This window comes from Triticum aestivum, chromosome 7B (assembly GCF_018294505.1).
Source record: "Triticum aestivum cultivar Chinese Spring chromosome 7B, IWGSC CS RefSeq v2.1, whole genome shotgun sequence".
Taxonomy (NCBI): Eukaryota; Viridiplantae; Streptophyta; class Magnoliopsida; order Poales; family Poaceae; genus Triticum; species Triticum aestivum.
In genome coordinates, this window is record NC_057813.1 from 241,244,354 (window position 1) to 241,250,458 (window position 6,105).

A 6,105-nucleotide genomic window follows, 5' to 3' on the forward strand; every position below is an offset into this window, starting at 1 on the left:
ATGACCCTTGAAAATTTTCAAATTTTCACATGACAGTTGTATTAGTGCACGTTAAACGTAGGAAAAAATTGAAGGCCGTAAGAGGAAGCTATCTCCCGTCCGTCAGCAAACATGCATTGTTCCCTCTCGGAACCACGAACCTTCTAGTGAGTTTCTCCGGTTTGTGAGGGGTGTGTGTCCAAACTTTCGTCAAACAGGCCAATTTTTTTACCACATCATCTTGGTGGCATGACATTAAATCAAGTAAGGTTTCATGTTTTTCTGATCATTTTTAAATTTTTTTAATTAAAATGCCATGGCATGCACTCCATGCATGTGCCCATGCCTTGACCCCAATATGTTTGAAAATTCATTTGAATTTACTGCACATGGAATTAAATCGCACACAAGTACACAAAAATATGATTTTTCAAACCGTTTTGGTTAGGCGTTGCCTGTGGATGTAGTTCAAATTAGAATTACGGTCATTAAATGGTTAGAAAATCACTTAAATATCTTTGAAAGGTCAAATGACCCCTAGAATTTTCCAAAATGTCACATTACAGTTGTAGTAGTGCACGTTAGACGTTGAAAAAATTTCAAGGCCGTAAGAGGAAGCTATCTCCCGTTAGTCATCAAACATGCATTGTTCCCTCTCGGAACCACGAACGTTCCAGCGAGTTACTCCGGTTTGTGAGGGGCATGTGTCCAAACATTCGCCAAACATGCCATTTCTTTACCACGTCATCTTGGTGGCATGACATTACGTCAACCAAGGTTTCATGTGTTTCTAATCATTTTTCTATTTTTTTGAATTAAAACGCCATGTCACTCCATGCATACGTATGCATGTGTCCATGTCGTGAGACCAATATGTTTGAAAATTCCTTCTAATTTACTGCACATGGAATTAACTTGCACACAAGTACACATATATGATTTTTCAAACCGTTTTGGTTAGGCGTTGCATGTAGATGTAGTTCAAATTTGAATTACGGTCATTAAATGGTTAGAAAATCACTTAAATATCTTTGAAAGGTCAAATGACCCCTAGAATTTTCCAAAATTTCACATTACAGTTATAGTAGTGCACGTTAGATGTTGAAAAAATTGCAAGGCCGTAAGAGGAAGCTATCTCCCGTTCGTCATCAAACATGCATTGTTTCCTCTCGGAACCACGAACCTTCTAACGAGTTGCTCCGGTTTGTGAGGGGTGTGTGTCCAAACTTTCGTCAAACATGCCAATTTCTTTACCACATCATCTTGGTGGCATGACATTAAATCAAGCAAGGTTTCATGTTTTTCTGATCATTTTTAAAAAAATTGCAATTAAAATGCCATGGCATGCACTCCATGCATGTGCCCATGCCTTCATACCAATATGTTTGAAAATTCCTTCGAATTTACTGCACATGAAATTAACTCGCACACAAGTGCACAAAAATATGATTTATCTAACCTTTATGGTTAGGCGTTGCATGTAGATGTAGTTAAAATTTGAATTACGGCCATCAAATGGTTAGAAAATCACTTAAATGTACTTAAAAGGTCAAGTGACCCCTCAAATTTACCAATTTTTCACATGACAGTTGTATTAGTGCACTTTAAACGTAGGGAAAAAAATTGATGGCCGTAAGAGGAAGCCATCTCCCGTTCGTCATCAAGCATGCATTGTTCCCTCTCGGAACCATGAACCTTCTAGCGAGTTGCTCCGGTTTGTGAGGGGTGCGTGTCCAAACGTTCGTCAAACATGCCAATTTCTTTACCACATCATCTTGGTGACATGACATTACATCAACCAAGGTTTCATGTGTTCCTCATCATTTTTCTATTTTTTGAATTAAAATGCCATGTCACTCCATGCATACGTATGCATGTGTCCATGATGTGAGACCAATATGTTTGAAAATTCTTTCTAATTTACTGCACATGGAATTGACTCGCACACAAGTACACATATATGATTTTTCAAAATGTTTTGGTTAGGCGTTGCATGTAGATGTAGTTAAAATTTGAATTAGGTCATTAAATGGTTAGAAAATCACTTAAATGTCTTTAAAAGGTCAAATGACCCCTAGAATTTTCCAAAATTTCACATTATAGTTGTAGTAGTGCACATTATACATAGAAAAAAATTGAAGGTCGTAAGAGGAAGCTATCTCCTGTTCGTCATAAAACATGCATTGTCCCCTCTCGGAACCACGAACCTTCTAGCGAGTTGCTCCGGTTTGTGAGAGGTGTGTGTCCAAACTTTCATCAAACATGCCAATTTCTTTACCACATCATCTTGGTGGCATGACATTACATCAACCAAGGTTTCATGTGTTTCTGATTTTTTTTAGTATTAAAATGACATGCCACTCCATGCATACATATTCATGCATATGTGTCCATGTCATGATACAAATATGTTTGAAAATTCCTTCTAGTTTACTACACATGGAATTAACTCGCACACAAGTACACAAATATGATTTTTCAAACCGTTTCGGTTACGCATTTCATGTAGATGTAGTTCAAATTTGAATTACAGTCATTAAATGGCTAGAAAATCACTTAAATGTCTTTAAAAGATCAAATGACCCCTAGAATTTTCAAATTTTTCACATTACAGTTGTAGTAGTGCACGTTAGACGTAGAAAAAAATTTGAAGGCCGTAAGAGGAAGCTATCTCCCGTTCGTCATCAAACATGCATTGTTCCCTCTCGGAACCACGAGCCTTCTAGTGAGTTGGTCCGGTTTGTGAGGGGTGTGTGTCCAAACTTTGGTCAAACATGCCAATTTTTTTACCACATCATCTTGGTGGCATGACATTACATCAACCAAGGTTTCATATGTTTCTGATTTTTTTTGGAATTAAATGCCATGTCACTCCATGCTTAATTGTGTCATAGCCGTTAGACCAATATCTTTGAAAATTCCTTCCAATTTACTGCACATGGAATTAAATCGCACACAAGTACACAAAATATGAGTTTTCAAACCGTTATGGTTAGCTATTGCATGTACATGTAGTTCAAATTTCAATTACGGTCATTAAATGGCTAGAAAATCACTTAAATGTCTTAGAAGGTCAAATGACCCCTGAAATTTTCCGAAATTTGACATGATAGTTGTATTGGTACTACAAAATTTCTCGTTCATTTAAAACACCATCCGTTGGCACTTTATTCCAAATTCATCTTTCACAGCTAATAAAAAATATCTACAACATCACACACAGTTGTTTTCTAGGAACCGTTTGCGATGAAAATATCTGGGTCTATTTCAGTCTCCCTCCTTAAGCTTCGCCGACTCGTCTGCTCTAGTGCCGGCAACCCCTCAATCCACAAATCCCGATCCCCATTCCCGCACCCCCTTCTTGCAAAGATGACGCCGTGGAAACGCTTCGTGAAGGCTCGTACGATGGCCGCGTCCCCCCCCCCCCGAGCGCCGCCGCCTACGCCGAGAGTGCTGCCGCATCCGCATTGAGCACGGCCGCTTCCGCCGAGAGGGCGTCTGCGGCAGACGACAGGGCAGCTGCAGCAGCCGAGACGGCTACAGCTACTGCTGCGACGGCGGCTGCAAATGCCGAGAGCGCTCGAGCTGCCATCCGTTCGGCTGATGTCGCCCTGGCTCGGGTCGAGGCCATCCACGCCAAGATTGAGGATGCACACGCCAAGATATTCCAGGCCACCTTGGACTCCAGCATGCAACCCATGTCTGGAAAGGCGGTGGTGGCCATGGAGCACCTGCTTCCTCGTGAGGTCGCCGAGCGGGAGCTGGAGATGCAGGAGGCGGTGGAAATCGAGGAGCGCCGGGAGGAGGAGTTGCCCGTGGACGAGGTCGAGGTAGAGAAGAGTCTGTTCATCGAGGAATCGGTGGTGGAGTACCAACGCGAGCTCTGGCGCAGCCACTACTACGAGTAATACAACCTTGAGGGTGGCGCCAAGGACGAGGACGCGGTCGACTTCAACAGGGGGATGTGGAGTCCACCAACAGCGGCATGTCGCCAGGACAAGTCATCGACATCTCATCTCACATCGGCGATGCATAGGCCGGCGCGACGACGGATTTTTAATTATGCGTACTTAGGCTTTGTTTTTAATGATGGTCTTTTGTTAGAGCAATGTTTAGGTCAACTGGCTTTGTGTAATTACTAAAATTGCTGGATTCGGTAAGTGTGGTCTGTCTGCTGTACGCTCTTTTGTGTGCCCAAATTAGCAAGAGATGTTAAATTATGCAATGACGTACCCGGGGAAATTTCCACCAAAATTTGAATTATCAAACTCATCCCATGCGCGTAAAGTAGAAGAATCGTTTGCGATGCACACAATCGTTCAAAGTGAATGGTCCGGCGGCACTGCGCGCGTTCAAAGTGAATGTGCCCATGCCTTGAGACCAAAATTTGAATCATCAAACTCATCCCATGCACGTAAAGCAGAAGAATCATTTGAGATGCACATAATCATTCAAAGGGAATGGTCCGGCGGCACCGCATGCAAAGTTTCCCTCCACATTTCCAAAATTTTGGCCTACCGCCAAAATATCTACCCCTGCCCCCCTTCCCCCCTGCCCCACCCCTTTTTCCCTGACCACAGGTCACATCTCCCCTATTTCCTCCTTCCTTCTTTCCTTGCTAAGCTATAGTTGCTTCCTCGCTCTCACTGTCTCGCATCCTACCGCCGGGGTCACCATGGTCTTCTTCAAAGACATCTCCAATGGTTCCTCCTCCGGCGACTACTCCTTCACCACCCGGGTATGCCTCTCTTCTCTCTCTCGGGCTATGACTTGGAATGAAGGATTTTTTACCCGGAGGTCGATTTGAGTCGTTTCTTCCTCTTGTAGCTCCCTAAGACCATCAGTGGCAACGAATGGAGCGGGGTGGCTGAAGATCTATCTGCTCATTGTCACCATCAATCTCCATGCCTGAAGCTACTTGCATTTGATTCTGTGGACACTGGGAGGAAGTTTTCTGTAGACCCTCTTCCATTGTTACAAATCATTTGTTAGATGTGATTCAGACACTGCCACGGTCCCAACCCATTCATACCACACCTTCAACCAAACGCATCCTAAGACAGTGTCACAGTTTGTACCTAGTATCTTAAATTGTTGCCATCTCATTAGGGGTGCCATTAGAAAATTATTTGGCACCGCTTCAGCAGTTTGTGCAGCCAACTTTTGTCACGACCGGTTTTCCAATAAAAATATTTATTGAAAAGCCAATCTTTTAAGTCCAGTATGAGAGAAATCCTCCACACTGGCAGACAAATTCTTGATACAATAAGCCAGTAGCATAAAATATATTACAGGGTCGAACTACGGTTGCTCAACCAAATTATTACAAGTACGCCAATAATTATACATAATGGCGGATAGAACACAGTGGTGTGGAGACATACTACTGACTCAAGGATAGGCTGGTGGTGGAAAAACACAGCGGGGAGAGTAATACAAGACTCTACGTCTGTCATCTCATCGAGCGTCGAGGAGAGGCTCGATGAACTTATTCGGTAGCGGAAGCGGATATAAAACAGTGGCCAAATCCAGGGTCGCACAAGACTGACTGGGACTCCTCTAAGTGTCGGGCTCGCTATCGAACTCTTCATCCATGAGATCGCCTTCGTCAGCATCTGGCCAAATCAACAAGCCAGTGAGTACTTTGAAAGTACTCGCAAGACAGTTCGGACGTAAGATATAACAAATGCATGCATGGATGCAACATGATTAATTCCTTAATGCACAATAAATAAAACTAGCATAACGAGTAAGTAAAAAGGGAAAACGGCGGTAGTCCGCCTGAAATTCCACAGAACATAAATAAGGACCGATCGGGTGTCTGAAGCGACGCCTCGAAAGGTGAACAAATAAAAATAAGGAAAATGATGCCGCAGTCGGGCATCTTAGCGACACCACATAAAGGGCTTTAAAAGAAATGCCGCAGTCGGACGTCTGAGCGACATCACATAAGGGGCTTTAAAAGAAATGCCGCAGTCGGACGTCTGAGCGACATCACATAAGGGGCTTTAAAAGAAATGCCACAGTCGGACGTCTGAGCGACATCACATAAAGGGCTTTAAAAGAAATGCCACAGTCGGACTTCTGAGCGACATCACATAAAGGGCTTTAAAAGAAATGCCTCAG